The following is a 13,388-nucleotide window of genomic DNA, read 5'->3' on the forward strand; positions in this document are numbered from 1 at the left end:
CTAGGTTGTCAAAAAAAGGTTCATTCTAATGAATACTTATAAATCTAGTCCTATTTTGAAAGAATTAATTTTATAAAATTGAAGAGTTTTGAAATAAATCCCATCAGAAGAACATGCTTCGCCCTTTTGTCTATTAGGAAAACGTTTTATTTTACTTCAACATTAGATAGGATGAATGAAGCAACACCTGCTCTCAGTGGCTCGAAAGAGGGGGGGGGGTCAAACAACTCTCCTAGATTCCAAAAATATGTATTTGAATATCCGTTAAGAATGCTCCTTTTCTTCGTATTTTGGTTGGAAAAAATAAAACAAAATTGACAGAAATATTGACCAAACCAATATTCACTAAGCTTCAAACATGATTGATAGCGGTTCGCAATAAAAATTTTGACATACTTATTTGCTTGCTATACAATATATTGTATACAATATATCATAAAAATTTTTTGAATACTCTTAAGTTTGTAATAAAGATTTTATAAATCAATAAAATGTTCGATAATGTAAGTAAAATGATTACTATAAACAAATATATTCTTGTGTAATTTTTTTTTTAGTAAATATATTTGTAGAGAAAGTATAAGAATAGGGGAAGTTTCATAGACAAAAAAAAAACACAACATAAAATAAGCCAAATTAACAATTTTTGAAGAGCTCCTAGTAGGATCTGGCTAGCGCCGGTATCTCTAGATTGGAGCAATGGAGCTCGGAATTAGTTTAAATGTTAGGACGAAGTATAATATAGAATGGTTGAAGGAAATTTTGATCAAACAATACTTTAAGTCAGGATTGTCATTTTCAGTCAGTGCTTCCATTTCTACTATATTTTAGACTAGACTACTTTATTTTGAATGCTTCTCCTCTAATATTTTTAGACCTAATTTAGTACTTTATTTCTACTTTAAATTTGGATTTTCCAATATTTTCCTTGCCGAGCCTATGGATTTTTGTTACGGAAATAGGAATTGTGGATACAAGAGCTGGATTTCGGCAACAGTGATTGACAAACGTTCTTGTTTTTTTCGGACTTGGATAGACCCGCGAAATTTGAAACAAAATAACCAACGTGGAAGGACCGACGTGATAGACAAATACAAATAGAAGCACCTATGCACATTTACGATTTTAACTTGCTTAACAGAGAAGTGCTAGAAGTTGTGAAGAGCCTTTGTCACAATTTCATGGTAAAAGACTATGTGAAACAAATTGAGTCTGTTCAAGTTGAGTCTGTGAACCTTAAAAGAGAAGAGTTCTTCCTACCCACCTCTAAGGTTTACCTGGGACTAGAAGCGACCACCCGTTTGTTTTCCTTACAAGGAAAAGCTACAAAGTTCACGGTGAAATGCAACAGCATCAAGGAGATTGCCCAGAAATTTTATATTGAAGCTGTGTCCCAGCAAGTCGACTGATTTCCTTTCGATCGCCACATTTACAACTTTGTAGAGATTGTAGAGCCAAAAGTCGCATCGGATGGTGATATTCTGTCGTTGCGGCTTTTTTGCCAAAGTTCGGGCATCCTTCGTGGGATTTTGGGCTGGTTGAAAAAGAGTGGCGGGCATTGATGCTGCTTAGTCCAGACGACAATTTGCTTAGTGGTGGAAACCCGACTGATTTTTTGAACTGAGTGGCGTCCATCAAGACGCCAAGTGGAGTGCTAAAGTTCACTAGTGTTCTTCATGTCATCCAGTTTATTTTTGGACTTCCCTGCTCAAATGTCGTTGTGGAGAGACTTTTCAGCGTTCTGAAAACAGTAAAAAATGAAAAGAGGAATGGTCTCAAAAATGTAACTTTGGATGTGAATATTTCTTTCAAGCATGGGACGAAGCGTAAAGGCCCCCCTTCGTTCACCGAGAGTTTAAAGAAAAAAATGAAGTCCATGAAATTCGATATAACTGTGTCTGAATGCGTCACTTTTTTAGGCATTGGGAAAGACGTTAGGGATGGCGACGACGATGAATCTTAGTATTTGGTGTTTTCTCTTAAATTTTATTATTTGGTAGAAACTTTTGTTATCTTCCATAGATTGAGAGAAAAAATGTAGAGTCCATTCATTACAAAATCTGATTTCAATGGCGTTAGATAATATGGCTACTATTGCTCTCATTTTTGCAACTTAGCGTCAACTCTAGCGCTTAAATTGCTCTACTTTTCTCTCGGCTTCTCCTTGATACTCGCTTTGAGATGCAAACTATTTAAAATCTGGACTGGCATGACGGCTTATTTTGATTTCGGAATTTTTTTTCCAGATGCTAAAAAAAGCCGCTACGTATTTTAGTTAGGTAAATCACAGTGTTTCTATTCTCTAGACTGTCTTATAGCTTTAAGACAGTCCAAACTTGTAGCATACTATATTAGAGAGTTAAAATTCTGTTCCATTTAGCAAGAGAGGATCCAGGATTTTTGTTCGGGGGGGGGGGAGTTACTAATTTTCGACTCGGTTTTAGACTAATTTTACTAATTTTTACTAAGGTTTTGCTAATTTGCGACTAATTTTTGACTCGGTCAAAAATTTCGCGGGGGAGGGGGGTTCAAACCAGGTAACCCCCCCCCCCCTGGATATAGCCTTGCCATTTAGGACATTCTCGTTAACTTCACTCAGTTAGTTATGAAAAAATTATAATCGTCCCAATGTGCAAGGTCATTTCATTGCAAATTTTTTGAGACATGACCTATTACAGTCAGTTGATTAAAGACTAAGGTCCAGTTACATGGCTTCAAAAATATCTTCTTATTTCAAATGCTCCAGAGCTTCCACAGTTCCAGTCGATGAGCGCCCATAAGAGTTTTTACCAAAACAACCAATGAAATTAATATTAAACATTAAGCTTTATTGGACACTTGCAAACTTTTTTTCAGTGCCTTGTACTGGAAGAAATACAATTTTTCTTCAGAGTAAGATTCCGTTATCTGGGGTTGCTTCTTGTGTAGTACACATCTCAAAACTAAGCAACTTGTTCTCAGCTCGTCGAGTGGAATACATGAATGGGTAATCCCCTGCAATTTGACTCGGGCTATCGAGAGATGAAAACAAGTAGATCCCTTCAGTTAGGATTCGACACTAGTGGAAACTTTAAATTCGGATGAGGCCTATGTGAAGATGTTGAAAGTAGAATAGCCAATCCTCAGGGTGTTTTTTCACAGTTAAAAAAAGTTTGGAAGAATAGGAAGATAAGTCAGCAAACCAAGATTAGAATATTAGAAGCTACAGTGATGACAGTGGTCAAATATGGGTCTGAAGCATGGACGCTCCGAAAAGCGGATGAAGATTTGCTAGATGTTTTCCATAGAAATTGCTTAAAGATTGTTCTGGGTACCCGGCTGCCTGACCCTATGTCAAACAATAGGCTATACGAAGAATGTCGCTCAATACCCCTCTCTAGGGCTATAATGAAAGAAAGGTTGTGGTGGATAGCGCATGTTGTGTAGATGAAGGATGACAGATTGCGAGAGATCGTTCTTTTGGCTAACAGTCTAGGGCTAACCGGAAAGCAGGTCGTCCTCGTCAGTAGTGTACTTATAACAGTTCCGACAGGGGTAGTACCCATACCATACAACGGGGGCAGTCATTAACATGCATCATAAAAAAAATCACCACGTCTAAAAAGTCATATCTGTGGTTGGTTTTTTATGTTCTAATTAGAATCAGCCTACCATGAAAATTCGTGCTACAATGCTTTTGATATTAAATTCCATGTTTCTGTTAAAAGTCATGGCTGTTTTCATGGTATGGTGATTCTTTTCCTGGTATGAAGTTATGAAATTCTGTCTGTTAAGAAATTTTTTCGGTGTGGTTGTTTTATGTTTAACCTTGAACACGGGTATAAAAACTCTGACGATGAGTTATTCGAACTCTTATGGATGTTTTAATGTTGGACATGATTCTTCATTATGGTATGATTATAGGCGTTGACAGAAACGAAAATGGTAAACCATCAGAGGTAATGCTAACTCCTATTCAGATATACATATATTTTTTTTTTATTTGGGCGATTCTCAACTGTGTTCGGTATAATACACAACTACCAGTTGAACAGTGTTGTAAGGTCCCCTACCCCAACCCCAAGGACCCCCTCCCCAAACTTTTTGCCCCTAACACCCCAACTCCTGCCCCTAACCCCCCCCCCCCTTCCCCAACCCCAATGCCAACCTCCCCCCCCTCCAACCGCCCTCCCTCCGACCCCACCCCCCGCACTTTTTTTTATTTTGAACATGATATATTTTTTCAACTTTTTTTTTACATACATTGATATCTTTGAAATAAGAATTAAAATGGAATGTGTATGCTGGTCATTATTTTTTTTTTGATCAAGTAGAACAGAATATTTTTTGTGCGCAGTTTGCTAGCAGTTTCATGAGGAGAAAAATCAGTTTAAATGTTTCACGAAGAGAAAAAACCAAAATGAACTTAGAAACATCTTCAGAATGTAACTGTGACAAGGTAATCCACGACAAAACACTACTGAAATATTCCAAATCTTACATTTCAACGAAAAAATACCAAATGAACTTTGAAACATCTTCAGAATGTAACAGTGATAAGGTAAACCACGACGGAACACTACTGAAATATTCCAACTCTTACATTTCAACGGAAAGAAATCCAAATTGAACTCTGAAACATCAAGAGAATGTAAAAGTAACAAGGTAAACCAAGACAAAACACTACTGAAAGATTCAGACTTATATTTCAATGAAAAAAAAATCCAAAATGAACTTTGAAACATCAAGCGAGTTTAACAGTGACAAGGTAAACCATGACAGAACACTACTGAAATATTCCAACTCTTACATTTCAACGAGAAAAATCCAAAATGAACTTTGAAACATTTTCATAATGTAACAGTGACAAGGTAATCCACAACAAAACACTACTAAAATATTCCAACTCTTACAATTCAACGAAAAAAATACAAAATGAACTTTGAACATCTTCAGAATGTAACAGGGATAAGGTAAACCACGACGAAACACTACTGAAATATACCAAATCTTACATTTCAACTAAAAAAAAAATCCAAATTGAACTTTGAAACATCAAGATAATGTAACGATGACAAGGTAAACCAAGACAAAACACTACTGAACTATTCCAACTCTTATATTTCAATAAAAAAAAAATCCAAAATGAACTTTGAAACATCAAGAGAGTTTAACAGTGACAAGGTAATCCATGACAAAACACTAATGAAATATTCCAACTCTTAAATTTCAATGAAAAACATCCAAAATGAACTTTGAAACATCTTAAGAATGAAACAGAGACAAGGTAAACCACGACAAAACACTATTGAAATATTCCAACTCTTGCATTTCAAAGAAAAAATTCCAAAACATATTTTGAAACATCTTCAGAATGTAACAGTGAGATGGTAAACCATGACAAAACACTACTGAAATATTCCAACTCTTACATTTCAAAAAAAAAAAATCCAAAATGAACTTTGAAACATCTTCAGAATGTAACAATGACAAGGTAAGCCACGACAAAACACTACTGAAATATTCCAACTCTTACATTTCAACGAAAAAAAAACAAAATGAACTTTGAAACATCAAGAGAATGTAACAGTGACATGGTAAACCACGACAAAACACTACTGAAATAATCCAACTCTTACACTTCAACAAAAAAAATCAAAAATGAACTTTGAAACATCAAGAGAATGTAACAGTGAGAAGGTAAACCACGACAAAACACTACTGAAATATTCCAACTCTTACATTACAACGAAACAAAATCCAGAATGAACTTTGAAACATTTTCAGAATGTCACATAAAAACACACACATACAAACACACACACACACACAGAATCACAAATACACAAACACACACACACAAACACACACAAACAAACACACACACAAATACACAAACACAAACACACAAACACAAACACACAAACAAATGAACACAAACACATAAACACAAAAACAAGCACACAAAAAAACAGAAACAAACACACACACACACAAACACACACACACACAAACACACAGAAAAACAAAAACATACACAAAAACACACAAACACACAAACACACACAAAAACACAAACACAAAAAAAAAGAAATACAAACAAATACACACATACACACAAACACACACACACAAACACAAACGCACAAACACCCACACACACACACACACCTACACACACACAAACAAACACAAATACACACAAAATCCCGCACGAACAAAAAAACAAACAAACACCCAAAAAAAAAAAATAACAAACACACAAAAAAAAACAAACACACAAAAACACACACACACACAAAAAAAAACAAAAAAACAATCAAACAACAAAAAACAAAAACACAAACAAAAAAACAAACAAACACACACGCAAAAAGAAAAACACAAAAAGAAACACACACCCACAAAAAAAAGCAAAAAAGCAAACACACACACACAAACACACAAACACATACATACAAACACATAGACATAAACTGACACACACACAAACACACACACACACAAACACCCACACACACACACACAAACACAAACAAACACAAACACACACACACAAACACACACAAACACACAGACACACAAACACAAACACGCAAACACACACACAAACAGACACAAACAAACACACACAAACACAAAAAAACATAAACAAACAAAAACAAATAAACAAAAAAACACAAACAAACAAACACACACAAATACAAACACACAAAAAAAAACACTCACACAAACTCAAACAAACACAAACAAACACACACACACACAAACACACACCCAAAAACAAATACAAACACACATCCAAAAACAAAAACAAACAAGCATGGACATAAACACAAAAACCGAAACACACAAACAAACACACATACACATACACACAAAAACACATACATACACACACACAAAGACACAAACACAAAAATACAAACACAAACAGACACAAAAACACAGACACACACACACAGACACAAACACACACACACAAACAAAAACATACACAACCACACAGACAAACACACACACACAAACAAAAACACAGACACAAACACACACACACACACAAAAACAAAAACACAAACACACACACACAATCAAACACAAACACACAAACTCACACACACGCACAAACACACACACACACACAAACACACACACACAAAAACAAACACAAACACACAAACACACGAAGTGATGGGGTTTCCATGGATGGGGGATGGGGTAAAAGCCTAGACCTGTAGAAAGTGACTGTTTCCGTGAGTGGGGATGGGGTAAAAGCTTAGACCTGTAGAAAGTGATATGGTGAAGGGAACACCTATTTTCTGGGACCCCCCCCCTAGAAAATAAGTGAGAGATATGCAAAAAGCTGGGTTAAACTAGGTTCACTTAGAGTGGCGCGCCACTGACAAGTTCATTTTTGATTTTTTTTTTTCGTTGAGATGTAAGAGTTGACTTATTTCAGTAGTGTTTTGGCGTGGTTTACCATCTCACTGTTACATTCTCATGATGTTTCAAAGTTCATTTTGGATTTTTTTTTTTCGTTGAAATGTAAGAGTTGGAATATTTCAGTAGTGTTTTGTCGTGGTTTACCATGTCACTGTTACATTCTGAAGATGTTTTAAAGTTCATTTTGGACTTTTTTGTTGTTGAAATGTAAGAGTTGGAATATTTCAGTAGTGTTTTGTCATGGTTTACCATTTCACTGTTACATTCTGAAGATGTTTCAAAATTCATTTTGGAATTTTTTGGATGAAATGCAAGAGTTGGAACATTTCAATAGTGTTTTGTCGTAGTTTACCTTGTCTCCGTTTCATTCTTAAGATAATTCAAAGTTCATTTTGGATGTTTTTCATTGCAATGTAAGAGTTGGAATATTTCAGTAGTGTTTTGTCATGGTTTATCTTCTCGCTGCTAAACTCTCCTGATATTTCAATGTTCAATTTGGATTTTTTTTCATTGAAATATATTAGTTGGAATCTTTAAGTAGTGTTCTATCATGGTTTACCTTGCCACTATTACATTCTCTTGATGTTTCAAAGTTAATTTTGGATTTTTTATTTCGTTGAAATTTAAGAGTTATTTCAGCAGTATATTTCAGCAGTGTTTCGTCGTGTTTTACCTTATCCCTGTTACATTCTGAAGATGTTTCAAAGTTCATTTTGTATTTTTTTCGTTGAATTGTAAGAGTTGGAATATTTCAGTAATGTTTTGTCGTGGATTACCTTTTCACTGTCACATTCTGAAAATGTTTCAAAGTTCATTTTGGATCTTTTTCTTTGAAATGTAAGAGTTGGAATATTTCAGTAGTGTTCTGTCATGGTTTACCTTGTCAATGTTAAACTCTCTTGATGTTTCAAAGTTCATTTTGGATTTTTTTTATTGAAATATAAGAGCTGGAATCTTTCAGTAGTGTTTTGTCGTGGTTTACCTTGTCACCTTTATATTCTCTTGAAGTTTCAGAGTTCAATTTGGATTTTTTTCGTTGAAATGTAAGAGTTGAAATATTTCAGTAGTGTTTTGTCGTGGTTTACCTTATCACTGTTACATTTTGAAGATGTTTCAAAGTTCATTTTGTATTTTTTTCGTTGAAATTTAAGATTTGGAATATTTCAGTAGTGTTTTGTTGTGGTTTACATTGTCACTGTTACATTCTGAAAATGTTTCAAAGTTTATTTTGGATTTTTTTCGTTGAAATATAGGAGTTGGAATCTTTCAGTAGTGTTTTATCGTAGTTTACCTTGTCACAGTTACATTCTGAAGATTTTTCAAAGATAATTTTGGATTTTTCTCTTCGTGAAACATTTAAACTGATTTTTCTCCTCATAAAACTGCTAGCAAACTAGCGCACAAAGAATATTCTGTTGTACTTGATCAAAAAAAATAATGACCAGCATACACATTCCATTTTATTTCTTATTTAAAAGATATCAATGTATGTAAAAAAAAGTTGAAAAATATATCATGTTCAAAAAAAAGTGGGGGGGGGGGTCTGAGGCAGGGGTGTCGGAGGTGGGGGAATAGCATGGGGATTGGGAAGGGGGGTTAGGGGCAGTATTTGGGGGAGGGGCAAAAATTTGGCGGTAGGGGGTCCTTGGGGTTGGGGTAGGGGACCTTACAACACTGTTCAAATGGTAGTTGTGTATTATACCGAACACAGTTGAGAATCACCCGAATAAAAAAAAATATGTATCTCTGAATAGGAGTTAGCATTCCCTCAGATGGTTTACCATTTTCGTTTCTGTCAACGCCTATAATCATACCATAATGAAGAATCATGTCCAACATTAAAACATCCATCACAGTTCGAATAACTCATCGTCAGAGTTTTTATACCCGTGTTCAAGGTTAAACATAAAACAACCACGCCTAAAAAATTGCTTAACAGACAGAATTTCATAACTTCGTACCAGGAAAAGAATCACCTTACCATGAAAACAGTCATGACTTTTAACAGAAACATGGAATTTAATACCAAATGCATTGTAGCACGAATTTTCATGGTATGGTGATTCTAGTTAGAACATAAAAAACCAACCACAGATATGACTTTTTAGACGTGGTGATTTTTTTTATGATACATGTTAATGACTGCCCCCGTTGTATGGTATGGGTACTACCCCCGTTGTAACTGTTATAGCTACACTACTCTCGTCTGGGGTGGGAGGACGTCATAAAGAAAGATTTAATGGAAATGGGAACTTTGTGGGCGGGTGTAAAAAGGGAGGCTTTGAATAGATTGGGGTGGAGGAGAAGTGTGCGTTTCTGTGTTGGCCTCTGGCGGCTTGGTGCTGCAGTGAGTTGTTAGTAGTAGTAGTAAAACCAACAAATAGAAAAATAACAAAAAAAAAAAACGAGACTGTGGCCAGTGGAGAGAAAAGAAAACACAAATGCAGCGGATATTTCGCCTGTATCCAAACAAAGCGTATTCGGAACGAAGAAACACAAGGACAACAGGATAAAAAAAAAAACAAGATAAAACTAAAAATAAATAAAACCACCACCAAAAAAAAAATGTACAATTGGCGCAAACTGATCCACGTAGGGAAAAGTTGCTATTATAGCTCTCTTCTTACGTTTCAACTTGTATGATTTACCTGACCTGAAGACTATTGACAGAGTGGTATTTTTTCAAACTAATTATTGTATGTTATATAAGTTTCTTTTTTCTTGGTAGCCCTAGTCCAATTTGAGGTGCACTTTTTAACTGTCAACTAAACCAGTAGCTGATTACGTAATTTCTGTTTTGAAGTGACATAGACTGTACGGGTTTTTGATTTCCTTGAAAACTGAACGAGAGAGAATCTGGGGAAAATCAGTCAGAAATCTTTCTAGGCAGCTTATCCGGAATTAAAGACCAGCCTGATTAGCGCTTCAAAACTAGCATCAAATTTCCACTTAAGAATGCAAAATTGAAGAGTATAGATTTCAAACCTAAAAACGCAGACTGGGGGGACAAATTTCAAAAGCCGTCACCTTCAGACACAACTCAAATTCTAAGCACTACCTCGCCTGAATTACTTCGTGAAAATGAGTTGTAACTTTTTTTGTTGTTGATTGTGTTTTACTTTTTCAATATATCTGAATTTTATGACCTGAAGACTATTTATAAATTTAAAGCCAGGCTTCGCCACCAGAGTTTCCAGGCTTCCTGACTATTGTTTAGCGTCTTGCATACACATCGTATGGAATATAAAGCCTATCCAATAGTACATCCACGTAATCCGAAAAAAAGATATTTAAATTTATAGGTTTCCGGAATTTGCAATTATACTATGACAGAAGAAAACCCAAAAAATCTGGGAAATAAAAATTTAGTTATTTTAAAAGAGTTAGTAAAATTTAGTAAAAAAAAGTTTCCGATTTTAGTAAACTGAATTTCAGGCAGTGGCAACCTTGCTGTAAGTCAGATTACTGGTTTAGGCCTAGTTAACACAGGGTCACCAACACAGTAGTGAGAATATACAGTAGCGACTTCTTTTTCCAAACATCACACATTTTTCATACCGCGCGTATTACCCTTAGCACTGTCGCCACAGCTTATTTCAGTTTCCATAAGCTCATTGGGATATGTACATCGGAATCACGCGTTCGCGAAGGCGGAGTATGAATCTTGTGTGTATCTTTGTCACATATTTTTAATGGAGAGCATAGCCTTTGTCGCTACTGTATACTCTGTTTACTGTGGTCGCCAACTGGATAATTTATATGTCCAAATGACATATTCCAAGGTACCAGGACATAATGACATAATATGGCAAATAATGGACAAATTTAAGAAATTTGGTACACATAAAGTACACATTTTGCAAATTTATTACAAAAAATATTTCCCTACTGGTATATATTTTTGTAAAAAAAAAAGTCGCTTTTCACCAAATTAGTGGTAAAACTCCTTACCTAGCACTAAATCTACTTAACAACGCACTTTCTATTAATTTTTCTGAATTGCTTGCTATTTCCCGAAGACAACTATCTGCAAATATTCTTGAAATCCTTAGCAAGTTTGTATACTTTAATCTGAAAACGATTTTATTTCTCCTTGCTTTTACGCTACAGTCAATATAATAGGTAAACAGACATTTTTGTCTCATTAATACTCGCTTCCGGCTTGTGATAGCCAGGCTAAAACATGTATAGATTTATGAAGTATTACCAATTGAAAACGAAAAGTTAACAAAATGAAAAAATTGGATTCTCGATAGTCTGGAATCAAAACAAAAGCCAAGCACCCAGGGTGATTTTCGTCATTTTGAAAATTTTTAAGGAAAAAGCGAGATGGTCACGATGTATGAATTTTTTTTTTCACTTTCAAATAATTTATATTTATATTATATTTATATTTATATTATTATAATAATTTATATTATTATATTTAATAATTTTTATTTATATTTATATTTATATGCTAGTTTTGAAACGCTAATCGAGCTGGTCTTTAAATTCAGGATAAGCTGCCTAGAAAGATTTCTGACTGATTTTCCCCAGATTCTCTCTCGTTCAGTTTTCAAGGAAATCAAAAACCCGTACAATCTATGTCACTTCAAAACAGAAATTACGAATTTTTTTTTTTTTTTTTCAGTTGTAGTAGGAACATCAAAATGAGCTCATTAGATTGGAAATTGAAAGTTCTAGCGTTCTTTTTAAGAATCTAAGCACCAAGCATTTCTCCAAGTACATTCAATCAAAATTTGAGATTGCCATTTTCTCCAGCATAGTTGAAAGGTCCAGTAATTGTATTTTGTTGGTGACATACCCCTTATCCGGAAGCCCTCATGGCACGGGCTTATGAGTTATACTAGACACCCATATTAATATATAAGGTTCTTATGGAAGGGATGGTCGTATAAGCATCAGAGGGGGCTTATTGGATTGAAACTCAGACGTCCTAGTGCCCTTTTTAAGAGTCAAAAGTGATCAGAGGACAACTAGCCACCGCCTCTAGTCCTCTTTTCCCCAAATGCATCCGATAAAAATTTTAAGATAGCCATTTTGTTTAACAATAAAACGTTCAAAGGTAATATTAAAAGTTCTTCGGGGTTGACATAACCTCCCAGAGCCTACGAGTAAGGGTTGTAAGCTATGCACCGGAAGGATTGGAGGTTTTTATGGAAGGGGTGGTCGTGTAAACTTTAGAGAAGGATCATTTGATTTGAAATTGAAAGTTCTAGATCCATTTTAAGAGTTAGAAGTGATAGAAAAGTAACTAGCCTCCTCTTCACAAATTCCTCCTTTCCCAAAGCGCATATGATCGAAATTGTGAGATAGTGATTTCAAATTGTCTAAAGAACATATAACAATACATAAATAAATTCAGCAGATATAAATTCCTATAATAATAAAAAATCAAAATTACCAGAAATCATACGCAAAGCAACAGTACTGTCGAAGTAAAGAGCGATGTGGCCACAATATATGATATAAAAAATCTTTTTTTTTCTGACCAAAGCACTTGGTATAGAAGGGTATATATCTATACTGTGGGTTGTGTAGGTATATTTTTGACTCAAAAATGGTTATGTGTGCAAATGCTACGTTTTGATAGAAATGAGCCAAATTTCATTATTATTAAACTTTTTTCGCTTTTTTGTTTTATCTTTCTTTCTTCTAACAGTCTTTATACATATACTTTTCTGTCTTCTTGACAATCAGTTTGACAAGCAAATTTTTATCTAGTTTAAAAAATTCGCCCTAGGTTAGGTTAGTTTCCAAAGCTTATGCTATTAACTTCAAGCTGACTGGTTGAACAATATTGCTTATTTAATAGTCTATAAAGATTAGTAAAACTTCAAGACATTTACTAGTCTGTTTTCTAATACATTGAATAATCTTTTTACTAATTAGTTTAATCCATACTTGGTCCTTCTTTACTTCCAAAAACACAAAGACTCAAGATTCTAAAACAGAAAATGTAA

At 34.7% G+C, this 13,388-nt stretch overlaps 1 protein-coding gene across 1 annotated transcript in view; it reads right to left on the reverse strand.

The window, feature by feature from the left end:
• The window catches only part of LOC148945604 (putative chitinase 2), a 103,382-nt gene that overhangs the window by 35,842 nt on the left and 54,152 nt on the right, over positions 1 to 13,388 (reverse strand). The gene's annotated exons all lie outside the window — the stretch shown is intronic.

The sequence above is a fragment of the Artemia sp. Qi Xiang Cuo genome, chromosome 13 (genome assembly GCF_049724085.1).
Source record: "Artemia sp. Qi Xiang Cuo chromosome 13, ASM4972408v1, whole genome shotgun sequence".
In the NCBI taxonomy this organism is placed as follows: domain Eukaryota; kingdom Metazoa; phylum Arthropoda; class Branchiopoda; order Anostraca; family Artemiidae; genus Artemia; species Artemia sp. Qi Xiang Cuo.